The following is a 22,782-nucleotide window of genomic DNA, read 5'->3' on the forward strand; positions in this document are numbered from 1 at the left end:
ATATTTTTTTTACAACTCAAAATAAGTGAAAAAAGTCAATACGAGATATTAATTAATAAGAAAATGTGAATATTATACCCATTACCCAAAAAGAATCACCCTGTGATTAATCACCACCACCAAACTGCGTATTTTTAACTTGTAATCTAGAAAACATTGTCAGAATGTTTCAAAAAAAAAAACATTGTCAGAACAAAACCTCTGCTGAATAAGCTTTAAATCGAAGCTAGCACAAAATTAAACTTTTTAAAGGAACTCCCATGGCTTTAGAACACAAACTAATGTTGTGTTTGGATAGGGAGGATGAAATGTAAAGAAAATGGAATGATTAAAAATAAATGAAAAATAGAGCAAGGAAGTTTCGAAAAGAAAAAAATTGATCAAGTACAAAATTGTTACGACGAAATTTAAAAAGAAAAGAGTATAGGAAGGAATGGAGCAAAAATTTGCGATGTCATCTCTACTATAGGGTGTAAGGAATGGAAGAGGGGAAGGAATGAAGTTTATAAACAATTATCCATAACATGAATCAAATTTCATTTCATTCTTTCCAAATTCTCACCCCAACCAAACACAATATTAAGATTGTTGCACAAGGAAACTTCTATAGACGAGATAAGATAGCCTATCACCGTCCACTTCCCTGATGCATTAGGTGCAGTTTAAGCTGTAAATTTCCTCCCAGATAATATTGTAGACTATAGCATGTCAGAAAAAACTATGGAATCACAAAGTGAATGTATATAAGCTTTATCGGCCTCACGCAAATTGTCAGGGATATCCACCCAAATAGCAAACTAAATCTCAAGGCTCATCCATTTGTATTGATGTATGAATATCTATATCCACTACCAATTAGTTTCTGAATATGATCAGCATCATTTAGCTGACAGTAATCCATTTTGACATTAATATTATGAACTAGTCCCAAATACAAACCGCTTTGGCATGCAAATGTCTTCAATGTTTCCATGAAGCTCTTTCTTTGCTGGATGCAGCTTTATTTCGTACAGCTTTGGCCAAAGCTTTCCTGTCACTAAAATATGGCTCATTAATTATTAAATTTAGATAGCCAAATGCCAAGAGCATATATGGCTTGAGAAAAAGATCGGAGCTTAGCGATTCGTTTGTGGTTTTTATGCTTTTCAAAAGTTCTAGAGGCTTCCATTAGTTCAGACTACTAACCATATGATGTTACATAGTAACACACAATTAGCATCATATCTAATAATAGGCTGTTTACACATCACCTGAAAAAACTCAACTCTAGACACAAAAGTGCGCACCCACAATGTATAACATAACCACAAGTACAATCATATTAGCAAGACAATTATTATTGGAAAGTAAAATAATAAGCAGCTTACCAAAAATTCTGTTGTTCTCTTTATCCCATGCTATGCCATTTAAAACATCAAAATTCTGTAACAGAGAAAGAAGAAGATTTAAAATTGAAAAAGAATGAAACATATTTTTTTCCTTTCAAATCTATATTCTTTCTCTTTGTTTATTCTTGTTGAGTCAAAGAGTGTTAAAGTATTTGCATAACAGCACGTTAGCAACTAAAAAATCCTTACTTTTCTTCCAGTAGCCTGTAATCCTTCTCTGTATAAGAGTAAAAGAAATCGGTAACTTAAGTTTGAGGCGGAATTGCTTAACAAAATCAAATATATATAATATATATACATACTATCTTTTCAAAGAATTTTAAAGCACAAACCTTAAACTTTGAAGTAGAATCCACTCCCGGACAACACCATCTTTTGGTGAAATTCTAGCAATGCAGTCAGTCTGCTTCACAAGAACACAAGTTAAAGGCATTTCAAACTACAACATCGTCAGCAAAAAATGACCAGTGAAACTGCAACATAATCTATCTTGAGTGACACAATAAAGTCGCGATTTCGTCTTTGTAAGCAATCACATAATTATCACAGACTATAATTTTGAAGGATAAACATAAACATAAATGAACTCAGATAAACTATTATGATGCATCTGCCGACTACATTAAATTATATGCAGAGGAAAACCATCAATTCAAAGTGGCAGAGAGCAAGATCTACCTACAAAAGCCCTAACCTTAATGTTGTTCAACTACAAAGATACCCGTCAGGCCATCATATTAATTTTTCTTTCCTCTGCAATGTGCTATGAATTTGACACTCTCACACAACAAAATTGAAGCTAAACGAGATAACATTACTCTTACTCTAATGCCATTATCCAATGCGATTTGAATTTGATGGACGAGTAAAAACAAGGTGGTTACCTGCCAAACGTTTGCCCAAACTTCATCATTTATGTACTCCAGCTCATTGAGGTTATGCACTTCATGACCATTATAAGTGACAGCTTGTTTTTTTATGACTGCTTTGGCAATAACATGTAGCAAAAACAGGAAGGGTAAAGGTAAATATCCAGGGCACAGTAATATGTTTCAACAGCAATTCAGATCAATCACAGAAAAGCCATGATGCCTTAAATGTACCAGAATCTTCACTTCGATACTGTACAGAGAATTAACCAATGGGACATATATACACCATCTATTCAACACTCCCCCATTCCTTAGCACTCACCCAGACACAAATCCAAGCAGAAAAAAGTAAGATGAATGTTTTGCTGAAACCTTTCATGTTTAGCGGATCAATTTGATACAATGTCGAACTTTCATCAGTTCCAAACAAACATTTCCCATCAGTAGCCAGCCCCCAACCATCTCCCATCTGGTGAGTAAAGCTCTTAACCTGCAACAATTTTGGTGTGAATTACCACAAGATTACACAGCACCACAAGTATCATAATCTACCAAATAATCAAAGAATAGTACAGATGAAGTCATAATGCAAACACAACTCTTGCTCGATATTACATAATGGAACAGTAGAGCCACCTTAAATAAGTCGAACTACTATAAATAATAATCAACGGAGACCGTCAGACAGTGCGACAACAAAGAACGGGGAGTGTGCCCTCTGTCCCAAAAAGAATGACCCTTTGACTTTTTCACGCATTTCAAGTGCTCGGAAGAGTAGTTACAATATTGAACAAAATAAAAAAAATATATATTAAATTATTTTTTATAAGTGCCTCTTCACGCATTGAAATGCGTGAAAAAGTCAAAGGGTCATTCTTTTTAGGACGGAGGGAGTAATATTTTAGCAATATGAAAACTGATAATTTTGGGAATATGTGGTCAAGCTAATATCTTATGCCCCTAATAAGTAATGTCACAAAAATTAGTGCATGAGCTCAAATCTTATATCTTTACTCAGTGCCCTTGCTTATCTTCTATTCTAATAGTCCAACTAATTTCAAAATAGATCTAACTTCAACTACATATAATCACAGGGCTCCACCCCAGAATTTTATCATGATACTTGATCATGTCACACATCCTTATTATGTAATATCCAATTTCAATGTCCACACACCACAACTTTTCATAATATCAACCTTTTAATATTAGAGCTATCCAGATTAACAAAATGTTTTCCTGTCATTTTTTGGCTGACTCTGAGACTTTTGTTAAGTTGTAAGAAGTTTTAATTATGTAACACACGGTGGCATGTTCATCTATCTACAGTTCTACGCGTAAATATTACTTAAATCAATAACACAAAAATGCACAGACACAGCAGCCAAGTGCACCAGATTCCTGAAAAACCTTTTGAACATACTCTCCATTTAGAATCAACCCCCAGTAGACATAAATTCAGATGGCCTGATATAATAATTATAACAATAACAACAAAATAAGTAAGACAAAAGAGATCTGCAAGAGGTGGAAATATCCAATCCTGATCCTTAAAATCAATCTACATACCTAACTAGAAAGGGAACAGGGTCACCACAGGTCTTTAGGGATATTTTCACTTATATTATCTAATTTTTAATATATGCTACATATACATTTTATATATAATTTATATATTACAAATATATATTATCTCACATTTATTAATTGCATGACCATATTTTAGCCATTAATTAGAATTAACATGTATTCTAAATATGAATATCTATAAAGATATAAGTAAGGTATTAAAGCCTAAAAAAATATTTTAATATAAATTTAGGAAATAAGTAAAAATATAATTAATAATAAATAATTAAAATGTCGCGTTAGAAAGTTGAAGGCCATTTTTGAGATTATCTTACCTATGTAATACGCCGGATGAAAATGCGTATCATCCTCTTTTGTGACGAGGCCCTTGAATGCATTATCATCTCTGCTACCTCATCTATAATGTATAGTGGGATTAATGATACGTGGTACAACTTACCACCGCAAGATCCTAACATTATGTAGCTAGTAACTATCACCCACCAGTCAACTTTCAAGTCTCTTTCTTGGGCAGAGATGTACCACGTATCATTAATCTTTTTCACATTTTCACTTTTAACAACTTTGTAGCAGAGATGTACCACGTATCATTAATCTTTTTCACTTTTTACGTTTTTGGGCATTTTTTGTTTGGTGTTATCATCTTTTTCACTTTCAAGTCTCTTTCTTGGGCATTTTTTTCTTGCCCATTCTCTCATCCTTTCCATCTATCTCTTCATAGCCACTTACTACAGGAGATTATTTACGTTCACTTGTATAGCACGCATACTAACATATATGATTACATATGCACTAATACATTACGGAGTAGGCATCTTCGAAGGGAAGTCGTGGACATGACAATTTGAAGAGTTCAGGGTGTTGAATTGTCGGTGTATCTATTCCTATCATGGCGTGCTGTCTCTATCGTCGTGTTAAGTTAATATGTTGTCTTCAGTTATGTATCTGCAATTCTGCACTGGGCCGTGCATTACGATTTGGCATATTTTATGATGCGCTTTCTCCTTTAGATGCACCCTTTTAAACTGCACATCCGGTCGGTAAATCAAGCCACAATCCACAGTATAGGCATTCCGAACCCATTTTTTAAAAGATGCAGCAAACAGGGACTTCACAAGGAATTAAACATATAATTACATTTATTTTTAAAACCAATTTATTACTTTTAACTACAAAATATCCTTGTCAAGATGAAACATAAGGCCAACAATTTTTTAATATCAGTGCTTTCCATCTCTTCAACGTATATGCTTTATAATACTTGAATTTACATATATTTTTAGGTAGCAGCATGGAAAGATCATACAATTTAAAGACATAGATATAATCTAATAAAATATCACCAATCCACAACTACGAGATGAAAACACCAAACAAAAAATATACTACACTTCAATATTACATGCATAGAGAAAACACGATTTATATATTATTGCAAGAGGTGAAAAGAACAGACTGTTCTGAAATTATTTTGATCATAAATGAAACCAATTTTCTTCAACCAAGTAACTTGATATAACCTACAAAAAGCGCATAAAGTTACTATATCAGAATCAGGGACCCTCAGCTTTAAAACCGATATCATATATAAAAATATAATCAATTCTTATTTGATCAAAAGTTTTGTACGCATTAGTTGTCATACAGCTTTGTACACATATTAGTACCACAGAATCCTTGCCATAAAAAGCCTAATGCAGAACGAGTAATTGTAATATTAATTTGAATGTACTATATGTTATTGCTTAGGAATGGGATTAATAGTAATTTATTATCATTACATATATAGTTAAATAGATTATAAGGAATAATTGTAAACTACAATTGTAGGATTCGAAAATGATTCGTTACCTTTATTACTAGTTACCTGTTATAAAATTTTACTTCCAATGTAATAATTGGCCTAATATAACTTCCCATTCTAGATTTTTTCCTTTATTCATTAATAAATTACCACTTCAGCTTATACTATTGCCCTAGACGGGTGCATAGGGGTCAGGGGATTAGGGGTTCTTCATGGCCAAGAGGGGCCTTTGGTAAGGTGATCCAATTTTACCATTTCTGTTCTTTGTGTTTGTTTGGAAATTGTTCATAGCATTTACCTCACCACATATATAGGGAGCGAGAGCAATGAACTTTGAGCTAATTCCAAGAGGAGTGACGTGTTCCTCTCTAACATGGGCATGTTGGAGGTGAATCTTTTTGTTTATTCAATTATAGGTTCTTCAAAGGATGGTTAACTATGCATTTCATGAGTATTTCTTTAGATGACAGGTTTTTCTTTAGACACTTTGAAGCTTAGTCATTACGGATGATATGACAATGGGCGACCCTACCATTACTTCTCGTTATCGTTATTGGGGATGACTCCTGTATGACATTTGGTAACTTCAGCTTTATCTTTAGATATTCCATGTGCCCCTGGGCACTCCCAAGTAAGTTTGCAAAAAGAAAAAAATTCGTCTTTTGGATGGATGTTATTCCTTGTTGAGCTTGGAATTTCGATAAAAGATAGTGACAAGTTAACCACTAATGTGGGGTACATTGGGGAGACTCACAAACACTTCAACACTGCACACACTTTTTTTTCCTTAGTACTGATATAATGTCTTTGCCTTGTTCGCTTTGAGGATTAGTCTTGTGTTAACTGGACTTCGAGTATCACTTTGGATACACAAGTGGACATCTAACCAAATGGTTAACCTTTCCTATTGGATGTGTATGGCCACTTTAATTTAATCGTATGTTGTAAGAGGAAACAATTGTTTGAGGGTTCATCTTCAACAAAGGACTTCTTTTCACAATGTGGTCATGTATAGTATATAGGGAAGGATAGCTTTGTTGCTTGTAGAGGCTTGTACCTTTTTATTAAACTTGATTTAATAGGTTGGTCTGCTGAAGGGGTGGGATCCCCTTAAATTAACGAGAATGGAATTTCTTTTAATACATGGTTGCATTGCACATTTACTTCAAGAAAATTGACATCGTCCACAATTTCATCTATTTAGATATTCCAAAATAAGTATCATTGTTGAGTAAAATATAAATTTTTTTAAAACTTCATATAATGTATCTAGAAAAAGGTGGATATAGTGACATGAAAGAGATTAATTCACAAACCTATCACCAATAAGAGTTAAACCCTCTCCAAATTAAGATGATTCCATCTTATGAAGTCTTAAAATCTGTTAAAATAGGAAATAAACCATATAAGTTAAATCCACCAAATCACATACAAAGACCAAAAATAATTAATGCATCTTAAAGACCCTTTTTCAATTTCCGATCATCATAATTTGAGAATACACAAAATCAAGATTGTTGTACCTCGCCAGTCTGAATAGCTACTTGTCGAACTGTTGACTGAAAGGAGTGACAACAGCTGGTTGTTAGCAGACGACAAATCAAACAGTCATAATAATGTAGCACAAGATACTAAAACACGAATAAACCAAAAAAAATATATTTTATTCTAATATATGCTACGATAGCATGGAGAAAAGGAGGGTTGTGATAAATGGAGACAGTTAGCCAAGGACTGAATATAGGAGGAGACGCTCTAAAGAAGATACACACGCACACGCGAATGACGAAGCAGCAGCATCATGTGTGAAGTGTGGAGTAAAATTGTGAAAGATCAGGATCAATTCAAGTGGTGGACATTTGGAGAAAGAAAGAAAACGTCATGTATGTTTTCTACTTCAGATTTATTTAACAATGTGTATCAATGGATCATCACAGATGTTGGTTCGTCAAAGGATTTGCAAGGTTTCACACGGTTTCTAAATGGTTTTGACGTGAGAACCGTATTCTTGTGATGAGGTGTCTGAATTCGTGTCAACATAGTCTACAATGGTATTACATGAGGGTGGGGAAGGAAAGAAGTAGGCTGCATTGGATTGCTGATGGTTAGTGTATTGGCGGTTGTTGTTTTGGCAGCGTAGATACAGGAAAACTGACATGGATGAATTACACAAGAAGAGATCAAGTTAATTCAAGAAAGTGTGCAATGGCGGTTCTTATCCAGGTTTATATCTCCGTTTCAGATCATTATCACCCATCATCGACAACAGAACTTTTTAGGTAAGTCCCATGTGAAGAATTGAAAGGCATATGTTCAGCCTATTTGTATTTAAAGAGGTACAACTCAACTCAGATCAGAAAGCTCAGTAAATAGCAAGTCATCGGAATCAGTACGAAGAACGTCAAATGATTTATGGAAATCATATGTCAGATAAGTTCCAGGATGCTGCTGCACGCCACTGAAAGAAGTCCATTAATATGTTCAAGCCTCAGTGCACAAATAATCTTTTGTGGCACGTCCAGGAATTCAGAAGACATAAAGTTTCTATACTTTATTTCATCATAAGATTCCATTTAATGAAGATGTACGTACAAGACGAAGACTCGACGAACTAACCAATTTCTTATTGTTTATTTGACGAAGAATATTTGATTTAACTAGATACAGATGAACCAGACAGTACATCTGTGTATCAGTTATTCAAATTAAATATTTGAAGTCAAGCAGAAGTGGTAGTTCGTTCGTTCGACAAATTAAGAAGAAGTTATTCAAGTTTAAAGAAGACCGGAAGCTGTTCTACTGAAGATTGTGTGATTAAATATTTTAATAGACTATTATTTCACTTCTCAAATAATTATATTAATTATGTAATTTATTTATTAAATTAATTCACTCTCGAATTAATTTAATTTATGAATTTATATGATTAAATTAATTAAGTGAATAATTTTCTATTTTAATATACTATTTTATTTCTTTATTTAATCACAAAAACCACCTCAGCAAGACAATTCTGGATTGTCTTGCCGAGTGGAGTCATTTAGCTTCCAAGACAATTCTCCATTGTCTGCCTAGGGTCTTGGTTGAATCAGCAAGACAATTTCTAATTGTCTTGCCGATTCATTTCAGTGCTTCAATGGTGTGCAAGACAATTCTTGTGAATTGTCTTGCCGAAGGCATGTGTAAGACAGCAAGACAATCTCTTTGTCTTGTCTTGACGAGTCAAGTGGATGGTGTGCAAGACAATCCTGGATTGTCTTGCCGATTCTTGCAATTGTCTTACTGGCAGTGCAATTGTCTTCCCTTCCCTTTGATTGTCTTTCTGACTTGGTTAAAGCTTGGTAGACAATCTGAGATTGTCTTCCCTTGCCCCTTTTTGTCTTGCCCAAGCCTAGATTGTCTTACCCTTCTTGTAATTGTCTTTGCTAGCTTGTAATTGTCTTGTCTAGTGATTGTCTTGCATGTACAATGCTTTGCCTATAAATATGGCATCCATTCTTCATTTTCAAGTGTTCATTCACTTTGTATTCAAAGCATTTGTAAAGCTTTCAAGTTGTTAGTAACTTGCTTGTTCGTTATATCCACAGTTTTCTGTGCTTTGATAACCCGGTTGTTTTAATCACTAAATCTAGAATATACCCTGTCGAATTTATTCTATGAACTTTAGTGGACATTAAAACTGAACCATTTTAATTATATAAGGACTTCAAACATTGTTATATTAATTAATTATAATCTGATTAACAAATCATATTCAATCAGATTCACTTCCGCGACGATTTGGTACTGATTGTATTCAACCCCCCCTTCTACAATCATATCCGGACCTAACAATTGGCATCAGAGCGGTTGATACCATTTTTCCGTATCAGATCCTATACACACTCTGTAACGTCCAAATATTTTTTATTCGAATTAATTTTATTCCAAAAATTAATTCTGATTAAAAATATTTTTCTTTCAAAAATCTAAATCTCTCCAAACACTATTCACTTTAAATTCCTAAAAAAAAAAAAAATGAGTACGCAAAAGATCAGTAGCATTAAAATCCCACCGTTCAGCCAGGAACACTTTGGCCTATGGAAAAGGCACATGTTCCTATTCCTTCGAACAGCGAACAGAAAATACATTGGGATTTTAGACAAAGGTGTTACTACTCCGATGAAGGTCATATTAGCACACGAAGAGGATGGTGTGTTGATACCTCATCAGGTCATTCCGAAAGAACTTTCTGAGTACACAGATGAAGAGAGTGAACAGATGAACTTAGATGATGCTCTTCAACTAATCTTGGTTGAATCTCTAAATCCAGTGATGTACAATGCTGTTGTAAATTGTACGAACGCCAAGCAAATCTGGGATACATTAGAGATTATCAATGAAGGCTCAGAGGAAGTTAGGGAAAACAAGAAAGAGATACTGATGGCTCAGTATGAACAGTTTGGTTCCCATCCCGGTGAAGGGATTTCAGAAGTATTTATCAGACTTAATAATTTGATAAATAATTTAAATCTGAATGGGAAATTCTACGACAAGAAAGAGGTCAACATGAAGTTTCTCTTAACCCTTCCTGAACATCTGGAACACAGAATCACTGCCATCTGGGAAAGCAGAGATCTGAATGAGATTTCTCTGGAAAGACTCTACGGAGTTTTGAAAACTTATGAACTGGAGCAAGTTCAGAGTAAACAGAGATATGGCTGGGGTAAAACACAGAACCATTCGAGAGCTCTAGTTGTTGAGTCACCTGTACTGGAAGAAAAGAAGAAGGATGTTGTTGTTCCTTCTAAGACTACTCAGGAATTTGTTGTACCTGAGATGGGTCAGACTGCTTCTACCAGTGGTGACGAAGAGTTCTATACAATGGAAGAGCTTGAACAGTTAGAAGATCAATCTCTATCACTGTTTGCCAAGAAGTTTGGAAACATGAGATTCCGGAAGAACCCTTCCTATAAATACAAACCTACTGTTAGTAAGTTTCAGAAGGGAGGCTATTCATCTTCTACAAGCAAAGGAGGATACAAGACTGGGATGGTGGACAGAAGCAAGTTCAAATGCTTCAATTGTGGTGAACCTGGACACTTTGCAACTGAATGCAAACAGCCCAAGGTTCAAGGAAAAAGAAAAGATTCGTATGATGAGCTGAAGCAGAAGTATGATGCACTGGTTAGAAAGCATCATGGTACTTCTGGAAGTCAAAGTTTCAAAAGCAAATCTTATCTGGCAAAAGGCAAAAGCTGGGATGATACAGATAGTGATGAAGAGGAGCAGCTAGGGAATGTTGCTTTCATGGCTACTACTGGATCATCTTCACCTCCTCCTGCTGGAAGCTTTCAGGTAGATCCTACATGCCCTAAACTGTTTATGCAATTAGGACTTGAAAGAGATGATGCTATTAAAAGGATGAAAGCTGCTAATCTTAAAATTGATACTTTAGTCTTAGAAATTCATGCTTATAAAATGAATGAGATGAAAGTATTAAAACCTAAAATAGAACAATTGACTATGGACTTAGGATTACAATGTGCTAAAGTCAAAGTTCTAGAGAAAGGTGAGATTGCTTTAAGACTTCAGCTAGACGAAGAAAAAGTGAAATGTAAAGCCTTTAAGGATGCCTCCTTGATAGTCAAAGAACTTAATGATAAACAAGAGATCAAGAGAACTGTTGGAATAGGCTTTGACTATAACAAATCTGTAGGTAAGGCTAGTAACATTACTCCTTTTAAGAAGAGTGCTGAAGAGAGAGGGATTCCTTTTGTTTTGAAAGATTCCCTTAAACCTTTGTTTAAAACCTCAGAAGCTGAACCTCTTTTAGAGACTCCTGTTGTCATTAGATATGAACTAAAACAGGAAGACCTTAAAATGAAAGAGAGTAATGAGATGAGAGATGAGATTCTGACAAACCTGAAACCAATTAAAGTGAAAGGCAATGTTAGGTTGCCTAAAGCTGGTTTAGGTGTCAACTCTGAAAGAACTAAGTTCAACAAGCCTAATAACTTTGTGAATAGTAAGAACAGAAACAATAGATGTCATTCTACTGAGAATTTTAAAACTGTTAACGATAGTAGAGTAGAATCTGTTGATGTTCCTATTATTGTGACTGATACTCCTGTTGTTCCTGCTTTTGATGCATGTCATAAATTCTGTAGTGTTGATAATTGTATGACTTGTGCTTTCAATTTGATGTCTGCTTATTTTAAAAATTTGCATGCTAAAAATGAAAACACATCACCTAGACAACACACAAACAACAAGCATGCTAGATCAAAGACTGCTAGTCCTACTCAGGTTAGGAAGGAGACTTATGTTCCAAAGCCTAAAACTAAGGTTTATAAGGCTGTTGTTAAGGAAGTAAGTTCAGTCAAGTCTGAACCAAGTATCAGTCCAAGAGGCTCTGTTGTATTACCTAATAGAAATCAGTTCTTTAAGACTGCCGGACCCAATCAAGTGTGGGTCCCAAAGACTGTCTAATCAAGTTGTCTTTTGCAGGGTGCCAGTGGAGTTGTTCGTGTTACCTGGGTGCTTGACAGTGGAGCGTCAATGCACATGACTGGCAATAAATCCCTGCTGGAGGACATAAGAGAAGGAGCTGGCCCTACAGTCAGTTTTGCTGATAATAGCAAAGGTCGTACTGTGGGATATGGCAAGTACAAAATTGGAAGGATCATCATAGAAGATATTGCAATAGTTGAAGGACTTCAACATAATCTCCTGAGTGTCAGTCAATTCTGTGACAAAGGTTATTATGTTCATTTTGAAAAAGAGATATGTATCATTAAACATATCAAGGATAAGCGTCCTTCACTATGTGGCATAAGGAAAGGCAATATATTCGTAGCTGATTTGTCTTCAGGACCAGGAAACGAAGTTCACTGTTTCTACGCCAAAGCGTCAGCTGAAGATAGTTGGTTATGGCATAAGAAGCTCTCACACCTCAACTTCAAAACCATGAACTCTCTAGTCAAGAGAGATCTAGTGAGAGGGTTGCCTTCCCTGGAATTCTCAACTGATGATCTTTGTGAAGCTTGTCAGAAAGGAAAAGCGAAGAGAGCATCTCACAAAGGCAAAACCATCAATACCATTACAGATCCACTTCATTTGTTGCATATGGATTTGTTTGGCCCAGTGAATGTTGCATCTATTGATGGAGGAAGATATGCCTTAGTCATTGTGGATGACTTCTCGAAATTTACTTGGGTTTACTTCCTGTCTTCTAAGGATGAAACTCCCCTGACAGTAATTGATCATATCAAGTTGGTTGAGTTGGAAAAAGGTGTTCCTGTAAAAGCTGTAAGATCAGACAATGGAACTGAGTTTAAAAATCAAACTCTAATCAACTTTTACTCTGAAAAGGGAATTAGAAGGCAGTATTCAGCACCAAGGACTCCTCAGCAGAATGGAGTCGTCGAAAGAAAGAATCGTACACTGATCGAAGCTGCAAGGACTATGATTGCTGAAGCAAAGCTTCCTCTGTACTTTTGGGCTGAAGCTGTGTCTACTGCCTGCTATACCCAGAATAGAACTTTGATCAACAAGGATCATATGAAAACTCCATTTCATCTGTATAACAACAAGAAACCTTATGTCAAACATCTTCATGTCTTTGGAGCCAAGTGTTATGTTCTCAAGGATGGTGAAGAGAACTTGAACAAGTTTGAGCCAAAGGCTTCTGAAGCAATTTTTGTTGGTTATACAAATAATGCTTATAAAGTTTTTATAATTGATACTCTGTCAGTGAAAGTTGGTGTCAATGTTACATTTGATGACACTAAACTTCCAAGTATACAATCTGCTGATCCATCTGAGTCTCTGAAGTTTGACAACTATCCAGACTCTGATTCAGATGATGATATTCCACCTGAGGTTGCAACAGGAGATGACAACAATGATAATGATCCAGGCAATGGTGGAGGAAATGGCAATAATGCTGGAGATTCCACTGATGCCAGTGGTGGATCATCAAGTCAACCTGGCAACAACTCAGGGGGAGCTGATGGATCAACTAGTCACACATTTCAGCTTAATGATAATACTGCTGAATCATCAAGGACACATCTTCCAAGGGAAAGGATTTGGAGCAGAGATCATCCCTTTGATTTAATTATTGGTGATCCTGATGTTGGTGTCAGGACTAGAAGTGCTACGACAAATGAATGCCTATTCTCTGGGTTTCTATCTCAACTAGAACCAAAGAAAATAGAAGAAGCACTTGCTGATCCTGATTGGGTTCTTGCCATACAAGAAGAACTCAATCAATTTGAGAGACAAGAAGTCTGGGCCCTGGTTCCAAGACCAAAAGGAAAATCTACCATTGGAGCTAGATGGGTCTTCCGTAACAAGTTAGATGGTGATGGCATTGTTGTAAGAAACAAAGCCAGACTGGTTGCAAAAGGTTATTCACAAGAAGAAGGAATTGATTACGATGAAACCTATGCTCCAGTTGCTCGTCTTGAAGCCATCAGAATATTTCTTGCATTTGCTGCACATTCCAACTTCAAGGTATATCAAATGGATGGGAAAAGTGCATTTCTGAATGGAAAGCTAGAAGAAGAAGTATATCTGGAACAGCCCCCTGGCTTTGAAAATCCAGAGTTTGCTGATTTTGTATACTTCCTATTCAAAGCTGTCTATGGACTCAAGCAGTCACCAAGGACATGGTATGACACTCTCTCTGAGTTTTTAATAGAAAACAACTTTACTAGAGGTGTCATAGACAAAACTCTCTTTTACAAATTGCATGATAAGGATATGATATTTGTACAAATATATGTTGATGATATTATATTTGGTTCTACTAACGATAACTTGTGCAAGAGATTTGCTAAGTTGATGCAGAGTAACTATGAGATGAGTATGATGGGTGAGCTGTCCTACTTCCTTGGTCTTCAAGTAAGCCAAAAGGATGATGGAATATTTATTTGCCAATCCAAGTATGTCAGAGATCTTCTTCGAAAGTTCAATCTAGAAGACTCTTCACCGGCAAAGACACCCATGGCCACTGCCACAAAGCTTGACCAGGATAAATCTGGTAAGAAAGTTGATATCACAAGCTATCGTGGTATGATTGGCTCTTTACTTTATCTTACTGCAAGTAGACCAGATATCATGTTTGCAACATGTTTATGTGCTAGGTTTCAAGCTGATCCTAAAGAATCACATCTTATAGCCGTCAAAAGAATCTTTAGATATCTTAAGGGTACACCTGGTTTAGGTATTTGGTACCCTAAGAATACTGGTTTTGACTTAACCGGCTATACAGATTCTGATTATGCAGGATGCAGGATTGATAGGAAGAGTACGTCTGGAAGCTGTCAATTTCTAGGACGTCGGTTGGTTTCCTGGTATAGCAAGAAGCAGCACTCAGTGTCTACCTCTACTGCTGAAGCTGAGTATATAGCTGCTGGTAGCTGCTGTGCTCAGATCTTGTGGATCAAGAATCAACTGAATGATTATGGTGTTGTAGTAAACAAAATTCCTATATTTTGTGATAATACAAGTGCCATAGCCATTTCCAACAATCCGGTTCAACACTCAAGAACCAAGCACATTGATATCAGGTATCATTTCATACGAGAACATGTCATGAATGGTACAGTGGTGTTACATTTTGTACCCACGACTGAGCAAATTGCTGACATCTTCACGAAACCACTGGATGAATCCACTTTCTCTAAGCTGGTTTGTGAGTTAGGGATGTTAAATATGACATAGTTCTCTTGTATATATTTTTCATATGTATTATATGTGTTAGTATATTTTTTGTGAATATTCTGTGTAATTATATCTATATTATTAGATTTTATATGATTTCCTGTATATTATCTGATAATATTCTAAGTAATTATGCATGCTTGTAAATTAGTAAATGATTTTCTAAGTGCTCATATACTCCCCTGTAATATTCTCTAGGCATTTAGATAATTATTTGTAATTATTTTGTATTTTTCAAAATTAATTAAGCATAAATATTTGATTTTAAGTTAATTCATTTTATTGAATTAAAGTTAAAGTCGTAAATATTTATATTTAACTAAAATTGAAATTTACAAAATATTCGTGTATTATATACTATTGTTTTTATTATAGATTTTTGATTTTAATTGCAAAATGTTTTATCTTTTAATATAATCAAAAATCATATTATTATTAATTGTTTTTCTGCAAGACAATGTAATTGTCTACAATTAGGCTCGGCAAGACAATTAAATTGTCTTGCTGAACCGGTTTTTCGCCGTTTTTCAATCAACTCGGCAAGACAATCTCATTGTCTTACCGAGTCTGCCAATAGTCATGTTATGTATCAGTAAGACAATTCAATTGTCTTACTGACACAGCCGTTTGTCTGCAATACTCGGTCTCGGCAAGACAATTTTGAATTGTCTTACCGAGACTACTCTCCTCGTTGTCTTACTACGTTTATATATATATATCTGAAAGACAATCGTGCAAGACAATTCGATTGTCTTGCTGATCTTACTTCATCTTCTTCAACTGCCCACTCCCACACACGATTTCCGACCTCTGGTTTTCAAGTTTCACCACGAAAACTTGCTGGTTTAAATCTTATCAAGCGTTTGCTTGCTGGTTTGGTTCAAATCGCCGGATTTCAGCCGAACCTCTGCCGGATTTTCGTCGGAATCTCGTCGGTTTTTAGTCGGTTTTCAAGATTTTTCGACTGGGTTTGCGTTGTGACTAGCCTTGGGTTCGAGTACTCTGTGTTGATTGTGTGTTCTTCGAACTGAGTTAATTGAATTTGGAGTTAGGGTTTGTGTTGATTTTGGGGCTTTTGAAATTAAGGACTCGTTTGGCTTGTGATATTTGAAGTGGATTAATTGACTAAGTACCATTTTAATTAATTAACTTTTAATTCGAGATTATTCTAATATTTCGAATTAATAATTAATTAATCAAGTTTAATTATTAATTGAACTTTGCGAGATAATTGAGAATTAATCTTTTATTTGAAAATTTCTCGCTTAATTCAATTTTTAATTACTAAAAATGGCCGGAGAATTTGAGATTGCTGAGACGAACTATTGTGCTAACCTGAACTTCGAGGATTGTTTTGATCGTTTCAAGAAGTGGATCCGCTTTCTGACTCAACAAAGTCTTGTCAGTACTGCACTAACCGCTGATGTTCCTATACAAGTGCAACCACTCTTCGACTTCTACTCTAATGCCGTCAACTCTACAACTCTCGAGAATTATAAGTTGATTGGTGATCTGCCAAATGGACGAAGGATTGTTATAACTGTCGATGATGTGAACCGGATTCTAGGGTTTCCAAGGAATAACTTTCAAGTGGAACCAACCAGTGCTGAACTCACTCTTCTTCCAAGACATCCACTACCAGGGACAGATTTTTCTCCCTAGAATGTCCAAAAGCAAATTGAAGGCTGAATGGGATGTCTTCTTCGATACCTTGGCAAAGGTATTTGCTCCAACTACAAGGCAGAATTTTCACAATATATCTTCCATGCTACAAATCTTTGGATTCTCTGTAGCTTACAATCGTCGAATTAACTTCGGGAAGATATTACTAAAGGAGATTATCAGAAAAATGGGTTCTGTCTCTCAGAGATCCATTCATGACAATGACAAGGTTGAGTGTCACTTTCCACGGTTCTTAATGCTATTCTTAAGTGACAAGATGAATGATGCAGATAGAGCAATGTACGTTGATTCTGCAGTGGTGCCCATTCTAAGAACTTGCACCAAGATTCAATCAAGACTTGCTAATCAAAAGAAGCATGAGAGTGTGCCTCTTGTTGTGACTCCTTACATGTTGGAACAGTTTAATGTTCCCCTTCAACCTGTCCAAGTTCCTCAGCCTCTACAACAACAACTATATCAACCTGATCAACAACAACCGGCTCAACCTGAACTTCAAGAAGACCAACCTCAGGAACAATCTCCTCCTCAGAACTTCCAACCACTTCAACTTCTACAAGATTATCAATCATCCAGCCAATCCTCACATTACTCTCCCTACAACCCTCCCTACAATTCACCACAACAATCACCTCACCAATCATCATACAATTCTCCTCACCAATCTCAACACCAATCCCCTCCACAATACAACTTCTTCCCAGACCAACAAGCCTCCATTCTTCCCTCTCAATCTGAACCAACACCTTCACCTACACATACACATACCATTCCTCCACCACAATCCACCTCTCAGCCTCTGCCTGCTGATTCTGCTATCAATCCAGAGCTACAGGACTTCAGGACAGATTTACAGGTAGCTCAGGTACTTTCTAATCTCACTGATACCTTTAATATTGATATTGCAGATTTTGATTGTGATATTGGATTTGATTTCCAGACTCCCAGCATTGAACCTGTAAACACCCAGGTTCATAACCAAGCTGACGTTTTCGTTTCAACAACTGATTCTTCGTCAAACACATCAACCGACACTACTCAAACACCAGTTGTTCGAAAGGTAGCCCGGAAACGGAGTGGTAGTGCAATTCTGAGAGAACCCGCAGCTCTGTCTCATAAGAAGCAAAGGGTGGCAGAACCGGAGACAACTGCAGCCGCATCCATTTCCTCCCAAAAGGATTTGGACACTGACATGGTAAATATACAGTCTCTAGATTCATTCTCTCCACAGAATGCATTTATTGAAATTGGCCGTCCGACCGCGGTATCCTGTAAAGAGTCAAGCACACAACTAGCACTCACGCTAGTTGAACCTTTGTCTTTTGATTCTTCACTTAGAGAGAGCACAGATATTCAAAAATTGTCATATGAAAAACTTTCTGATCACTCTTTCTTTTTGGATCAGGCTATACTTGGCAACCTGCAAGTACATCAGCCTTCACAGGCATCTGAAGGACAATTTGTTCCTTCACAACCTACAGTTCCATCTTATGGTACTATGGTTGTCTATACAGGTACTGGTGACGGTGTGACAAACACGAGTGAAATCAGGCAAACACCGAGCGAAACACATGCACGAGAGGATAGTGATAAATCTTTGAGTGTTCGTGAGGTGAGTGCACACACCAACACTGATCTGTTACAGGAACAATTGGCTGCTCTGAAAGCTGAGATTTCAAGGTTGAATGCTGAGAATGCCAGATTCAGAAGTGGAGAGTTGGTGACTCTACAGGAAAAGGTTGTTGATCCTTCATATTCTTCTCTCAAACAGGAATTAGATGCTCATGTCAAAGGTATTCACTCTCGGATGGACAAGTTTGATCAATCTCAGGAGCTCTGTCTGACAAAGCTTGGAAACTTGGAGCAAACTCTGGCTCAAGTTATTCATCACTTAAAGCTAAATCCGTCAACAGCTCAGTCTACTCCAGAGGATCCCTCAACTAAGGGGGAGAAGGATAAGGATGACAAAGATGATCACAGCAATGCTGGTGCTGGTGATAGGAGTAATAAGGATGATGCTGACAGGAGTGACAAGGGTGGAGAAAGAGCAAGTGGCAAAGAATCTTCTGAAGCTGATAAAAGCTATAAAAGGTCTAAAGGCAAAGAACCACTACATCAATCTGAAAATGTCTTCAACACTGACAATTATGATGATTATCCCAAAGACATGGATGATGATGACGTATTCGATGCTACCTATCGTCAGGATGAAGAAGAAGGTAAATTTGATGAAAGCTATTTGTTTCAGGAAGAACCTGTCGATCCTGAACACGAGGAGAATGTCAGGAAGTTCAAAGCAGAAAATGAAGCCAGGAAGCGTAAGCTTCGTGATTATCAGAAACTTCTGGAAGACAAGTTGATCACAGAGGAACAAATCAAGATTGAAAAGCAGAAAATCTATGATGCTGCGATCAAGCAGAAGAATCTTGAAATTAAAAGAAAAGAAGGAAAAGGCTGGGACATTGCTAGGAGAATATTCAATGGACCTCAAAGGGAAACTTTCGATGATAAGAAGTTCTTATCTCTGATATATGATCTTCGAGAGGTGAACCCTGATGAGGATGTGTTTATGCATGCCTTTGCCTTAGAACTGGAATATGTAACTGTTGCTGTTAGGGGACTGCTAGAAGAATGGGAGCTGATTGTCTACACACAGAGAAATGGTTCATTCAGACTATCTGTCGAATTTCTCAAATCATTCTCTGTATCTGAGCTCTGGGTACTTCGCAACAAAGTCAAGCGTTGCTCAAACTTGAATGAACTTCTTCGTGACAAACTGTTGGATTGTGCTGTTTTCAACAGTCCTCAGGTTGTTAAGAACCCATACTGTGTCAAGTTTGTTCACTTGGAAATCCTCTGCACTGTCTATCTAAATGAAGAGGCTTTGCCAAAGTACCCTGCCAAACGTCTGGCTCTAGCATCCACCTTACTAAGGACCAAGGGCTTCGCATCTAAAGCCAAGTCTGATGCTGATGATGTAATCTCATCCTACTGCACTCGAAGAAACATTTCTCAATACTTTCGGAGGATGAAGGGTGTAACAAAATCTCAGCCATCTGACTTCCGTGAAGACCCTGTGGATCTGGAAGTACTTCACCAGCTAGCTCTAGCTCGTGAAAGAAAGAAGCGTGGAGAATCCACTGCTGCTGAAGAGCCTACTCAGAATGAGCCTTCTACTCCAATTATTCACTATTCTGATGCTGAAGAAGGAGAAGTCACTCGTTCTGAGTGAATAGATTGATTAGGATATTTGTTAGATATGTTCAAGGAACATCCTTTTGTAATCTATTTATGATCATGGTTTAATGTTTAATGCAAGCCATAAACTTTTGCTATTTACATTCTTTTATTTAAATCTTTGTCTTATCTGTTAGTTGAGTTATCCTCTAAGGAAATTTGCATGTTATGTTAACAAACAAATAGGGGGAGATTGAAAGGCATATGTTCAGCCTATTTGTATTTAAAGAGGTACAACTCAACTCAGATCAGAAAGCTCAGTAAATAGCAAGTCATCGGAATCAGTACGAAGAACGTCAAATGATTTATGGAAATCATATGTCAGATAAGTTCCAGGATGCTGCTGCACGCCACTGAAAGAAGTTCATTAATATGTTCAAGCCTCAGTGCACAAATAATCTTTTGTGGCACGTCCAGGAATTCAGAAGACATAAAGTTTCTATACTTTATTTCATCAGAAGATTCCATTTAATGAAGATGTACGTACAAGACGAAGACTCGACGAACTAACCAATTTCTTATTGTTTATTTGACGAAGAATATTTGATTTAACTAGATACAGATGAACCAGACAGTACATCTGTGTATCAGTTATTCAAATTAAATATTTGAAGTCAAGCAGAAGTGGTAGTTCGTTCGTTCGACAAATCAAGAAGAAGTTATTCAAGTTTAAAGAAGACCGGAAGCTGTTCTACTGAAGATTGTGTGATTAAATATTTTAATAGACTATTATTTCACTTCTCAAATAAATATATTAATTATGTAATTTATTTATTAAATTAATTCACTCTCGAATTAATTTAATTTATGAATTTATATGATTAAATTAATTAAGTGAATAATTTTCTATTTTAATATACTATTTTATTTCTTTATTTAATCACAAAAACCACCTCAGCAAGACAATTCTGGATTGTCTTGCCGAGTGGAGTCATTTAGCTTCCAAGACAATTCTCCATTGTCTGCCTAGGGTCTTGGTTGAATCAGCAAGACAATTTCTAATTATCTTGCCGATTCATTTCAGTGCTTCAATGGTGTGCAAGACAATTCTTGTGAATTGTCTTGCCGAAGGCATGTGTAAGACAGCAAGACAATCTCTTTGTCTTGTCTTGACGAGTCAAGTGGATGGTGTGCAAGACAATCCTGGATTGTCTTGCCGATTCTTGCAATTGTCTTACTGGCAGTGCAATTGTCTTCCCTTCCCTTTGATTGTCTTTCTGACTTGGTTAAAGCTTGGTAGACAATCTGAGATTGTCTTCCCTTGCCCCTTTTTGTCTTGCCCAAGCCTAGATTGTCTTACCCTTCTTGTAATTGTCTTTGCTAGCTTGTAATTGTCTTGTCTAGTGATTGTCTTGCATGTACAATGCTTTGCCTATAAATATGGCATCCATTCTTCATTTTCAAGTGTTCATTCACTTTGTATTCAAAGCATTTGTAAAGCTTTCAAGTTGTTAGTAACTTGCTTGTTCGTTATATCCACAGTTTTCTGTGCTTTGATAACCCGGTTGTTTTAATCACTAAATCTAGAATATACCCTGTCGAATTTATTCTATGAACTTTAGTGGACATTAAAACTGAACCATTTTAATTATATAACGACTTCAAACATTGTTATATTAATTAATTATAATCTGATTAACAAATCATATTCAATCAGATTCACTTCCACGACGATTTGGTACTGATTGTATTCAACCCCCCCCTTCTACAATCATATCCGGACCTAACAAGAAGGCCATGGGCTAAGGTATTATATTAATATTATATCACACACAATTTTATTTATGGCTCTAAGCGGAATATACTGAGTATGTTTGGTTTGGTTTGGTTTATATGCTACGATAGCATCTTGATAAAACAGAAAAACTCACCTGACCATAAAGACCAGTTGAATCAAAAACCGTATCATTTCCTCCATACAAAAGCCCCTAAAACAAACAAATAAGCGCCTGATCAGCTCATTCGCTCACCCTACAACAAAAAACAAATAACCGACTCTACTATCACCGGAAACATCTCAAATATACAAAACAGTCCAATCATATAATCAACAAGCCATTCATTTCCTCGTTCGCACATGCTACAACAGAAGCTAAATCATTGACTTTACTAACATCCTAAACAGCTGAATTTAACAACACACTCTAATCATATAATTAAATCAACATTCATTTCCATAGCAAAACACTAATTCAATAACAATCATTCACACACACATATAAATTACTCAATCATTTACGAAAGAATCTCTCAACCTGAGTGAACGCTTTAGGATCATGAGGAAACTCATTAACAACCTCGATCACATAATTGTGCGGAGAAACACCATCAGATCCAATTGCACTCAAAGTGTTCGACGAAATGCTCAAGAGGAAAAGAGCAGCGAAAATCATAATTAGTAGAGGAATGTACAATAGGTGTTTCTTAAAAGAGGTGAATAGAGGCGAGGAGCTGATGGATTTAGACATTGATTTTGTGTGAGGGTGGGGATTCGATCGGT

At 36.3% G+C, this 22,782-nt stretch overlaps 1 protein-coding gene and 1 pseudogene across 1 annotated transcript in view; both read right to left on the reverse strand.

Annotated features, from left to right (window-relative positions):
- Positions 1-22,782, reverse strand: part of LOC135147933 (uncharacterized) — a 105,980-nt gene that overhangs the window by 69,873 nt on the left and 13,325 nt on the right. The gene's annotated exons all lie outside the window — the stretch shown is intronic.
- Positions 906-22,675, reverse strand: LOC108194716 (glutaminyl-peptide cyclotransferase-like; annotated as a pseudogene).

Source organism: Daucus carota, chromosome 7, assembly GCF_001625215.2.
Source record: "Daucus carota subsp. sativus chromosome 7, DH1 v3.0, whole genome shotgun sequence".
Lineage (NCBI taxonomy): Eukaryota > Viridiplantae > Streptophyta > Magnoliopsida > Apiales > Apiaceae > Daucus > Daucus carota.